Genomic DNA, 12873 nt, shown 5'->3' with positions numbered 1-12873 from the left:
CCTTTTGAGATACAGTCAAGATTTTTCGATGGATCAGATACAGGGGTGGGGAAAGGGAGAGCACAAATGAAGATGGCTTCCTGTCTGCGGAGGAAAAGGGAGATAGCTTTTCAATAAGACACAGGAGGTTAAGGGAGCAACATCTGGTAGGGAAAAAAAGGAGAGTTTTCTTGACTTACGTGGTATCCAAGTGGAAATATTTGTTATGGCTCTGCCTGGAATTCCTGGCTCCAGTCCTGGTTCTAACTGCCTCTCACCCCCATTCCCTTCATAATTCACGATCTTATTAACCCTGATAAAGCTTGACTGGGGTCGTACAACCCATATGATTAAAAATACTCACCATATTCTTATTGTTCTCAGACTCACACAGGGCTTTCACCTTGGGTTTTCAGCCCTTATCAACCATGGTCCAGGCATTCCTGTTCAGCATTGTCTCATGTAACTGCCATGTGTCTGCTATACAGCCTATTCAACTGGGTGAATTCCTACTCACTGGACATATTTTGGACCTTTGTTCAGGTTTTCCTTAGTTAGGAATCTCTTTGCCATCAATTTGTACTGTTGCTTATCTTTCAAAATATAATTTGATTGATGACAGTTGTGACCAGGCTTCTGTGAGTCCAGTAGTCAAATAAGATAATTTTTCTATCCTTTTACAATGCTTTGTTAAAATTAGATGTATGCACTGATCTCTACAGTTACTGACATACTCATTGTTCACTGAATTTAATAATAAAAGATATTCCATGATGTGCTTTTTTTTCTCTTCTGTATTCTTTGCATGCCATGGAACCTTATAAAATAAAATTCAAAATTAATATGGCCAAGGGCAGTACATACAACCATACTTTTAGCACTAGGTAAGCTGAAGCAGAAAGACCACTTGAGGGAAGAGTTTGGGAAGAACCTGAGCAACGTAGCAAGTCCCTCTTCAGTGATAATAACATTTAACAAATTAAAAGCTCAGTCAAATTACCCTTTAAGTCAGTAGTAGATTTGCATAGCAAAACAAATAGCAAACTAATAAATGGCTCTCTACCCAGGAGAGCTACAAGTTACAATACAGTTTGAGGCTTAGAAGATCAAAAAGACATTCACAACCCAATGATAGGGAGATATTTTTAAACTCCCCAAGCAGAAGATTCACATCCTTAAGGTGTGTCATATAACTAGAGACGTGGGGTCAGAGTCCAGCCCTCACCCATATTCTCGGTGCTCAACACTGACTTAATGGTTGCTCTGCAGGGGTGATAGACACCATGCCTTCTTAGGTTCTTCACGCAGCCATTCCAGCTCCGCTCGGTTCTAGAGGTGGACAGCGGCTATTTTGCCCTGTGTTTCCACTACCTTCAGGGCTGTTTGAATGGTATTTCATTCTAGCACTAATGGTCAAAACTGCTTGAAGTCTGATGTGTTAACCAAGGGAACATATGCCCAATTCTATATAAAACGAATGCCTTCTGATTAGAAAATAGAAAACAAAAAAGATCTAACTGCTCCCCCCACCCCAAACCCCAAAGCATTGTTCTTGGGTTAAAGATACATATATGACAAAACAGTTGAATTGAAAAGACTGTTTTGTTTTTGTTTTTGTTTTTTTGTTTTGTTTTGTTTTTACCAAAAGCATTAGACTATAATGGTTATAGTTGGGAAATATTGAGATAATAAATGCCGATTGCATAACACAGAATGCCCGCGGCATAACAGAATGCCTGACACAATTTAAAAATGTTAATTTAATTGGCCTAATAATATTGCTGCCATTAGCAGTGTTCAGAATTAAACTTTCCAAGAGAAAGATAATTTCACAGCAACATTTTTGATTTGAGGTATATGGCATTCATTTTAATAGTTATTTTAGTTCATATTATGTACCTGTGGATGGAATAACCACAATATTATTTGAAAACTAGTAATTAAAAAGCTGGGTGTGGTGGCTTATGCCTATAATCTCAGCCCCTGGGAGGCTGAGGCAGGAGAACTCTATGAATTTGAGAAGGCAGGCTGAGCTACAAAGTAAGTTCAAGGTCAGCCTGGGAGTGAGAGATGCTGTTCCACAAATTAGGTTAATACTAATGCAAGCAAAGTGGCTGGTAGGTGCCAGCAATCAACAGACAGCAATATTGCTATGGCAGGGTAATGTGCAAGAATTCAAACCACGGACTTCTGGTGCATGCTCCATTGGTTTTTTTTTTTTTTTTTCCATGACTTCACTCAGCTGAAAGAAATTTCTTCACAATTTTGCCTCAGTTTCCTCCTATTTGTGATAGCTGCACTTCTCAAAGAATGTGCAAATTGGAAGATAAATTCTCCAGTCTCTGAAACATTCATTTTTAAAGGGTCATGATGATAAGAAATTGTAAAGAGGTAGTTTTCAAAATATGCCAAGGTTCTGGTTTAGAGCTAAGGAAGAATTTAAAGAGAATAAACAAAGATCAGATGCAACATTTGTAACCAGTTAGGACTCAGTGCAGTCAGAAATCCCAAAAGATTGATGCTGGAAAAATGGACACCAACGACTTTAGTGACTTTCCCCAAGTGCCTGCCATCTTTCTGCAGTATATATATATATACACACATATATGCATTTATAGTTTCCTTAATAAGTATGCCATGCCACATTCAAATACTCATTAATAAATATGTCATGCCAAAATAGTCAAGAAAACTTATGCAGGTTCATACATGCACAGAACACGGAGTTTGTCTTATTAACCCTTAGGATCCATAAAAGCAAAACTCACCACTCATGTTTAAAGATTTTTTTTTTTAAGTTTTAAAGTTACGTTATTGACCCCCTGACAATGGGCAAAGAGACACCTTGGTGGTGGTGGCGTTCTTATACCATTCAGGGGCAGAGCAGATGGCAGTCCTTTGTTCATTCTAGTTTGATGCCTGTCTTGAGGGTCAAAGCTGCTTTATGCCTAGGATACATTAAAATCAAATCAAATCAAATCCAGAGCAAGAGGAGAAAGACAGACAGAGACCTAAGTTCTGCCATGCCATGACGTGAGGGTGGGGAAGGACAGCCTCCACCCTACCACACTGGCAGGCCCATAGACACGCAGAGCCCCACCTACCACCACACAGCAGCACGGCCTGGCCTTCGGACTGCCATGCCACCCACAGAACTTCCCTGCAGTGCTCTGCACAGGCTGGCCCTCAACACCCCCTTGCTGCCATACGGGAAGCACAGACGGAGGAAGTCACCCAGAGGCCTGCCAGCTGCATGACCAGCCTGTAGTGAAAGCCATCACGATGGGTGAGTATATGGTGATCGGATGGGAGAGAAAGAGAAGCAGAGAAACTTAAGCATTATGAAGAGAGATGAAACTGGAGACTCAGGGGTAGAGAAGAATAGCCTGTTTGGAGTGGCCAGCCCTGCCGCCTGGAGCTCTTGTGAGGTCCCAGCCTAAGCTGCCACGGAGGGCCATGTCTGGGTCTATGGCTATGCAGCAGAAGGAGCTGATGTTCATTGCTCATATACTACTAGAGAACATGGCACATCCGTTGGGTGGGGCAGCTGCTGGGGACCACACGGATTTCCAAGTGCTGTGCTGAATTGGCTCAGCCTCTCATTGACTGTGGTGCTCTGGAGAGCTGGCCTTATCCCTGTGTCTCCCCCAGGCATCCCAGTGGTGGTTGGAGTGGGGGGGTTGAGCTGCTCGAGGGCATGAGTGTGAGAGCGCTAACCCTACCAGCTGTGAGGTAGGATTGGTACAGAAGTGATAACCCCTCCCACACCTCTGGTAGTCAGGACAGCTAGCCCCAGCGTCTTGCTGGAGAGCTGGCCCTGCCCCTGACCAGATGCAGCACTCAGGTGAGCTGCACCTTACTTGAACAGCACAGTAGAGCTGGCCCTGGTGGCTGGGGTGTACGTGAGCCACCTTGAGGTCATAAGCAATGGAGAGCTGGTGCTGCCACTATTCTAATATGGGGTGGACTAGGTGAGGATGGTGGGGGAGGGGAGATGCCCTCTACCCCCTTGCCCATTGCCACCTGAGGCAGTCAACTGCAGCACTTGGGAGAGAAGGTCCTGCACCTCATCTGGGCATCACAGTAGAGCTGGCACTGGTGGAGAGGGCACAGGTGGGCAGCCCCAATGGCTGCACCACTCATGCTGTGAGGTGGCATGAGTGCAGAGATGAGGCCCTCCCTTGATACTTCAGTAGGTAGTTGAGAGAGCTGGACTTGAGGGCTTTAGAGCTAGCACTGCCCCTTCACTGTTTATGGCACTCAGGAGAGCAGGCCCTGTGCCTCGACTGGGCAACACATTGGAGCTATTCCTGATGGCTAAGGTATGAGTAGCCAGCTCTGAGGGTTTAAGAGGGGAAGAGCTATCCTACCCCCTTGAGGGCAGCACTTGGGAGAGTGGGCCTCATGCCTTGACTGGGATGCACAGTGGAGCTTGCTCTGGAGGCATGGGTGTGGGGGAGCTGGCCCTTAGGGCATGAGAGCAAGAGAGCTGACCCTGCCTCCTGCAGATGGGGGCATTGGGTGGGCTAGCCAGAGAAATGCTAGAGAGCTAGCCTTAGTGGTGTAGATAAAGGAGAGGCAATGTGCTGACAAGCTCAGCTACAACCCAGGCCCAGTTCCAGGGCTCTGAGTTGGCCCACCCCAAAATCTTTATCCCCTGTGAATGGTTGAGACACATGAAAGGACTAGTCCTGCTGATCCAAAGCTGCAAGATCGCCATGACACAGAGCAACAACAGGATAAGCAGGAGGAGTCTCAGTGATGATCCAATATTTATGATGTCACAGAAGCCAGAGATCTTGAAGCAGATCCATTGCTCATTACAATGAACATTTACAAGTAAAGGTCTGTGGACAGAGAGATATACTGTCATACTACAGCTTCTGCGATGAGATGTTTCTATGCTTTGTGTTGGTATAATGTTCTTGTGGAATGTATACAATTTACCCTTGTTCATTCAAATGCTGATTTCTCTACCCCAATATCTGGTTTCAATCTGGACATTGTATTGTGATATTTTTTCTAAGTGTCACCTGTCTCAGGTTTGTGTAAATGTGCTACTATTTGTTCTCTGTATTGTCAATAAAACAACCAGCCAATGCTGAGCAATGGAGGGAATAGGATGGGACATCCTGGTCCTGAGGGGAGGAGAAGGAAGCAATTGGAGAGGAGAGATTGGCAGGAGAGGACTTGGAACCACCAGGAGAGATGAACCAGACCTAAGATAAGACTAAAAGCAAATATAATGTGGGAAATCTGAATGGGAGGAAACTATGTGGGCTTAGAGGTTTAGGATGGAATAATGATTGCCCAGCATTGTGCTCTAGGTTAATTAAATAAATCCTAGTCCCTATATAGTGATTTGTATATACAGCTGGTTTAAGAATAACCACTACTTTACTAAAAGATAAATCAATAATAAATATTAATAACCAACAACAGCTTTGGGTTTTGTTGTGGTTGTTTTGTTTGTGTGTTTTATTTTGTGGGGAAAGTTGTAAGAGTGAAGGGCACATATGAGGAGATGGGAAGATGAGTGTGACTGGGGTGCATGATGTAAAACTCACTAGGAGCCAATAAAAAGTTTTTTAAAAACTACTTTGAAAAAAAATAATAAAATTACGTTATTCTTTCATTCCCTTATTTCCTGTAATTGTCTGCATGTATATGTGTGTGCATGCCTTGGAACACCTTAGTGGTCAGAGAACAACTTGTAAGACTCAGTTCTTTCTTTCCAGCATGTGATTCCTGAGGATGGGACTCAGATAGTCAGACGTGGTGGCAGGTGCCGTTACAAACTGAGCTACCTCGCCACTCTCACCACTCAGATATTCTTAAGAATGCTTTGTCGAGTTGATTCTGGGGCTTGGGGGCAGACTCAGTGTAATAACACTTGCACTATAAGCACAAGATCCTGTATTTGTGCCCCAGCACAAGGCATGTGACAGGTGGGGACGTGCGAGAAGCCATGGATATATAGAGGTGTCTGAGAACTGATCTTGTAGGGTTTTCCTTGATAAAGTGTCTGCAGCCTTCAAAGTGGCCCACCGTAGGGATGATAGCAGCCCTGAGACAAATCAATGTAGCCTGCTCCCAAGCCGCACCAGGCCATCCCAGGCTGCCCCAAGCAGCTGCAGGATGCCCAGGCCACAGCAGAGCTAGCGGCCCTCCCAAACCATCTTGCTATCTCTGTAAGCCCACTGCTTCTCCCAAGCTGTGGAGGCCCAATCCCTCAACAGGAAAGAACACCAAACCCTGATCTCCCCAAGCTCAGGACTTGAAATCCCACCAATCCTCACTCCAGATATACCTGCACTAGAAAGCTGTGCCCCCCTAAGAAATCCTATATGAAGGCTGTGTCTGCCCAATTTCCTGCTGCCTCCTCCTAAGAGCAGAGGCAGTCATTCCTTGATTCAACCCTCCTCTCCTGGATTCGTCCCTTCAATAAATCTCTTCTAAGAGATTTACTGCCTGGTTTGACCCCCGCATCAGAAGAAGCAATGAAGAAGAGAAGAAAGAAGATGCAAAGAAGAGCAGAGCTCAGGCTCCTAAGCATCTCAGCTCATCAGAGGATGGGATAACCCTCCCTTGGGAGCTGCAATGTCTCGTTAAGAGGTCTCCTCTCGGAGCTTTGTGGTTCCTCTGCTCCTGTGCCTCAGGTTATCCTTGGAACACTATCCCACCTCAGAGCTATGTGACTCCTGGGCTCCTGTGTCTCACGATACTCTGGGGACATTGTTCCACCTCAAAGCTGGGATACCTTCCCAGCCCTTGAAGTTGTGAGTTTCCTGGATGCCTTCCCACGCGATCAGAAAGGCCAACCAACCAACCAACAAATAACAGATTTAGGAAAAATTCCAGTGAAAACCATCTTTCAGAGTGGGAGGGATTTCAAGGAGTGAAGAAAGGCAGGAGAGAATAAGATTTTAATAATAACATATTGAATAATGGATATATATTGTTGGAGAAAATTCATGACAGTTATAACTCTAAATTGTACAAGAATAAAATATTATTTTTTGTGTTTCTGGAAGGCATAAACATTTCCCATTTGACTAGCTCTTCTCCGTGCTGGTACTATTTTAAAGGTTCTATAGGTTCACCTTCCTGATTTAACACTTGTCTGAATGGATGATATCTGGATGTGAATGCTCTGTGCAGATTACTTGGTAGAAGAGAACTGGCCTCTAACTTTGAAGCAGACCAACAGTCATGATGAGCATACTTTAAACAGCTATTCCAGGATCTGAGAACCAAGACTTTCTCCCTCTCTCTAAAACAATCCGTGTTTTGTGAGTTGTCTCTTTCTCCCTTAATACATTCCACTTTTCCAGCTGGGGTTAGACTCCGATCTCATTTAGTTTTGGGCCTGAGAGTGTTTGCCTGCCAGCCCCAGTCCCAGAGCCACTGCTCCCTCACAAAGCTGACTTTGTGACAGGGCTCCTTGACAGCAGAGAAACATACTGGAGCCAGGATTTTTTTTTTCACCATGTCTTGGGCGCTGTGACAAAGGTTCTGGGAACTCACACCAGGCATTCTGATGGTCCAGTAAGGGTTCTATGGCAACATGGTCAAAACTTTCCAATACTGACACTGGAGCACTTAAGGAAAGGCCCAAGAAATAATAACTGTTCTCATAAAAGAAATGTTATTTCAGAAATGATTATAAATCACTTATCTCTGAGGAATCAGGGGAATGTCTCATGCCATGAAGAAACATCCTGGCCTAGAAAGGAAGTACCACATGGTCAAGGTTCATAGTCACTAGTGATAGGTGATGCCCACCACACCAGAGTTCACAATTAAAACCATCCCGACATTGTCAGGGGGCCAAAGGCAAGGACCAAGCCAACATGAACTACAAGACCTAGTCCTTAACACAGTTTGAAAGAGGCTACAGAGATGGCTCAGTGGTTAACAAACATATTGCCCTTCCAGAGGACACACATTTTGTTTTGGGCACCCACAGTTAGCAGTCACAGCCTCCTGTAACTTCAGCTCCAGGGGCTCCAATTCCCTCTTCTGGCATCTGTGGTCATCTACACATACATGGTATATACACAGAAAGAGAGAGACACACAGACACACAGACACACAGAGAGAGTCAGACAAAGATAGACAGAGACAGGGAGAAACAATGAAAACAACAAAACCATTTGAAAGAGCTGTCAAGGGTTAGAGTACAGAAACTCAAGGACTATCTGCTGGGTGTTGCTACTGTAAACTCAGGGTAATAGGCTTCTATCTTGAGAACCCAGAGCGGTAGCCTCTGGTTTTAGAAGCTTGGAGCTATTCCTGAAGACTGGGAGATTGTCCAGTAAGAAGCCCAGTTTATGAGCCTTCGGAAACTTGGGGGCTGTCAACACAAAAGAAGCTGCTCTGTGCCCACCAGGAACTTCTACCTGGATACAAATGAAGCATTCTCAGCCAGCAGTTTGTTCCACACCTAGGACTGCACTTCTCTGCTCTGCAGTTTCTCAGCAAATCTCCAGGGAAGCTACCACCCCCAGATACAACGTTGGGAGTTTGTTCTGCATCCCTGGGAATAGCCTCAGACCAACCACTAGCTTCCTTTCAGCTGCATTTATATTTTACTCCCTCTAGATATTAGAAGAGGATAACTCAAACTCATGGGTCACAGAGGACCCTACTGCCAGCATTTAGCAGCTCCATTTTCTAAAAGAGGTCAGGCCCTGGAAAGAATTAAGAAAAGAGGTAAGTTTCCTGTCACACCCTGATCCATCTTTCAGTTGAGTGACCAGAAAAACACATTGGATGCACTGCCTGAGCAGCAGGTCAGGTCTCTGTGGAATCCCAGCCTTGGCAGAGTGGCAATTCCTAATACTGGAGTCATGCCCTCGGAGTACCTCCTCTTCGGTTCTGCCTCAGACAACTCTTGTCTTTCAGGAAATAAGAGGTCTCGACCATTACCATCTCCAACCAGATAACATACTGATTGTGTTTGTACCTACTAGCAGATTGGCGTCCATATTCCCATTTACCAGCATCTCTTTTTTTCCCCATATTATTTGAATTGATTTTACCATCTCACTGGTTTGTGCATTAACAAGTTAGTGCCCTACACATGCTAATCTTATATTATTTGAAAGCATGTAATGTTTTAAACTTTTTGGTGGAGTACGTCTAAGTTTAAGACTCTAGATTTGAGGCTCTCGTGATGTTCCTATTAAAAGGTTGCCAAGGTTACAAGGAGCTAATCAAAACTCTAGGGCTACCCAGACAACTTTCAAACTGCCTGCTTTGGCCAGTGTAGTTTTATTCCCCTTTCAAAACACATGAGAATGCTACATGCTGCTACATGAAACAGTAGATAGCTTTGAATGTAGCAAAAGGGCTTGGGGTTGTGCCAGAAACCTCAAATACTACATTGTAAACTCAATAAAATCTGTGTCTCAACGCCAGACTTGGAGGAAGACCCCCCCTCCCACTTCTCCCACTGCAAAGGCCAAAGGGTTGGACCTCATTACTCTGACCCTTGTCTTCCTGGTCATCTGACCTTCAAGAATCCTCTGTTATTGTCTACCATGACCACCGTTCTGTTTGGGTCCCTGCAATCTGCTCAGATTTTAAAATTTCTTCTTGAGAACACACAATGTTCTAGGCATTTCACAGCCTAGGACTTAAAGCTGCTCAGATGATGCTAACTGTCAAGAGAATAATGGAGCTTACAAAATACGGCCTCCCTCACAAACCCTGGAGAGAACAGACTTTCCAGTCATCTTTGCTTCCTATTTCTGACCTCATGTTCACACTGCTGAAGATCATGATGGCCATGCGCAGGAAATGCGTGTGCTTGCTGCAAATGCTGGCATTAGGCTTTGGAGACAGCTTGTTAACAGAAAATGGCAGAGTATAGGACCCACCCTCTCCCACGTAGTTTCTGCCGTTGAGTGTGCCGTTTCTTTGATTTCCCCTGAACAACTCACCTGTGTCATTAGCTCCTGTAACGAACACACACAGACTCTGGCTGAAAATAACATGGGTTTATTATCTCACTGTTCTGGAGGCCAGAATCCAGCACTGGTCTCTCAGGCATAAACTCACAGTTTGGAAAGGACTCTATTCTTGAGGCTCTGTGAGAAAACTTTTTATGCCTTTAGTGTGATTCTAATCTCCCTCTTCTCTGCCCAAAAGCAGATTTAGTTTACACATACACACACACACACACACACACACACACACACACACACACACACACAGAGTGAGAGAGAAGAGAGAGTTTAAAATGTATCATTACTATACTATATCATAACCTATACTGAGTGATTCAATTCCTTTATCTTGTTTTCAATCCCTGATACTGTTTTAAACATGCCCCATTCTATTAGTGAAGCTTTCCACTGAGTTTTATTCAGTTTTTAAGTTCCAGCGTCATTTCAGTTTGGCTTCTTTTCAACAGTTCTATCTCTATATTGAATTGTCGTATCTTAATTGTCATCCTCACTTCATTCAGCTCTTTGTTCTCTCTGTGTGTGTCCCTGTACACTCTTCTTTGGGTTGTTGAACATAGAATCATTCTTCTGAAGTGATTGGAAGTTCTTCCAGCCATTTTTATTGGAGGCTAGTAATGTGGGAGTATTATTCTTTGAGGGACACGTGATGTTTGCTATTTTGTGTTATTTTTTGCTTCTGCACTGCAACTCATGCATTTCCAAGTAATTTACTAATTGAGTCTTCTTTATTCCTTTTTTCCTTTTGCTTGTGTCAACTTTCTTTTTTCAATGAAGGCATTTACAGTGTTCACGAGAGGATTAAATTGCAGTAGTGTAGAGAGGTCATTTTCCTCTGTGGAACTAGTATTCTGGGCTCCAGGCTGTAACCTTAGTTACCCTCTGAAAGTCAGCTACTGTCTTCACTAACAGTTGCTGTCCAGGCGTCAAAACACCCCTACATGATCTCTGCTTCTGCTGCTGTCTGCTGTGGGCTCTCAGCATCTGAATGCCCTACTTTGGTTTAACTTTGACCCAGTCTTCATGTCCACATATGTAGTGTGAAATTCTGTGTACCAGATACTTTACCTGAGTCATCTCTCCCATTTTCCTGAGTCCATGGGTCTCCTTATATGTATAACTTCATTCACCCTCATGATCTTATCACTTCTCAAAGGCCCACCCATTAATACCATTACATTGTGGAATAGGATTCAACACATGAATTAGCAGATATTAACATTCAGTCTACAATAAAATGTGTTACTAACTTATTCTCAACTCTGGTTTTTCATGTGATTTAATTAATGCTAAGCAGATGCCTCTGAGCTTTGGAAGACAAAAGTTCACATCATAGGGCTGTTTCTGAGAAAGCATGGTAGGCAGATGTTTGGGCTCTCTGTAGCAATCCCAGCTGAGGGCTCAGTGGCTTTGTGGGTGTCAGGAATCAGAACATGGAACACCCACTTTTGCAGACAACAGAGGAGGTAGTGCATGGCCTTCTGATTGTATCAAAAGTTAAAAAGTGTGGTTCTGGAAGCTGACCCCAGAATCTCAGCCTAGGGCCTAACTCTTAGAGTAAAGGAAAGATCACAGGTCACATGGAAACATGACAACAGATGTGTGCTTTCTTCTTGGATTGGCAGGGGAGGGTTCTATGTTGTGGTAACGTGCTTTGGTGTATATATTCTTTTTCTGGCAATAGTTATAGCTAGAAGTATGAGAACATTCAGCGGTTCTCTTTCTTAGGACATGGGGAGCTTATTTGAACAGACACTCTTATGTCAACACAGATGGCTACATGGATAGGAATTGAGGCAGAGAATATAAGTCAAATAATGATAAATGCCCTCCATCTATGAGCTCCCACAATACACTATTTTTTTCTAATCTTAATACACATCATGCTTTTGATCTAGAGAATCCTCAAAATCTTGACTACAGGTCCCCTGCCCCTTTTGCTTGGACTCATTTAAAGTGGATATTTGCCAATAGCAGATGAAAAGTTGATCTGAATCAGATTGAAACGTGATCCTAGAGAAACAAAGACTGGGGCATAAACTTTAAATAATCAGTTCATTTCATGTAGTTTTGCCCTCTTCCCTAATCAGTTTATGGTTATTTATTCTTGCCACGTAGATCTTGTGGTAAGGTCAAAACAAAGACTGGTAACATCTGTTCTGACCACACCCACTGCTTCATTGTATCGAATCTTTCAATATAGTAAAGTCACCTGAAGCCATCAGCCTGCAGTTGTTAGGTCAGGAAGTACATTAGGAGTAGAAGTAGCAGAGAAGGGAACATTCATTCTTGCTTGTGGCAGTACAAGCTGGTACAGCCACCGTGGAAATCAGTATGGAGGTTCCTCAAGAAGCTGAAAATATATCTTGTCAAAAGATTTAGCTTTGCCACCCTTGGGCATGTATCCAAAGAATCCTCCATCTTACCATAGGGTTACTTGCTCACCCATTTTCACTGGTGCCCCATTCCTGATGGCCAGAAGCTGCAATCAGCCTAGCACTGTATTAGTACCCCCGTGTCACTCTTAAGTCCACCACTGGGTGGCACCAGCTGCCAGGTGTCAGATTGACTTCACAGGACAACTTTTGGGGGGCTGTGTGTGGCTTCCCCGTGCATTACTTTCGGGGAGTCAGTTTTCTGTCACTGTTTTGCATGTGTTAGGGGCTCATGCTTGGCCTCATGCACTCTTCTTTCTCAGGCACTTCTGCTCCTTTCAGTTCCTTTCCTTTGTCCTTAGAAGACTCAGTCACTGACTAGCCAATGGCTCATTAGATTTGTTCTCCCAAAAGTATAGTGACAAAGAAACTACACAGCTGGTCAGGAAGGCTGGAGTCCAAATGGCCAAAGGCACAAGTCACTAAAGGGGGAAAGGAAGGCAGATTTGACTTCATCAAAAATAAAAATGTGCGTCAAAGAACACTAC

At 43.9% G+C, this 12873-nt stretch overlaps 1 non-coding gene across 1 annotated transcript; it reads left to right on the top strand.

Annotated features, from left to right (window-relative positions):
* The first annotated feature begins 2796 nt into the window (after positions 1 to 2796).
* Positions 2797 to 2940, top strand: LOC132651545 (small nucleolar RNA SNORA48). The gene has a single exon (XR_009589157.1). It is a non-coding gene; the product is annotated as a small nucleolar RNA SNORA48 (small nucleolar RNA).
* Positions 2941 to 12873: the final 9933 nt, after the last annotated feature.

The sequence above is a fragment of the Meriones unguiculatus genome, chromosome 1, assembly GCF_030254825.1.
Source record: "Meriones unguiculatus strain TT.TT164.6M chromosome 1, Bangor_MerUng_6.1, whole genome shotgun sequence".
Taxonomy (NCBI): domain Eukaryota; kingdom Metazoa; phylum Chordata; class Mammalia; order Rodentia; family Muridae; genus Meriones; species Meriones unguiculatus.
The sequence above is the reverse complement of the archived record's forward strand: the minus strand, read 5'-3'. Positions and strand labels throughout refer to the sequence as shown.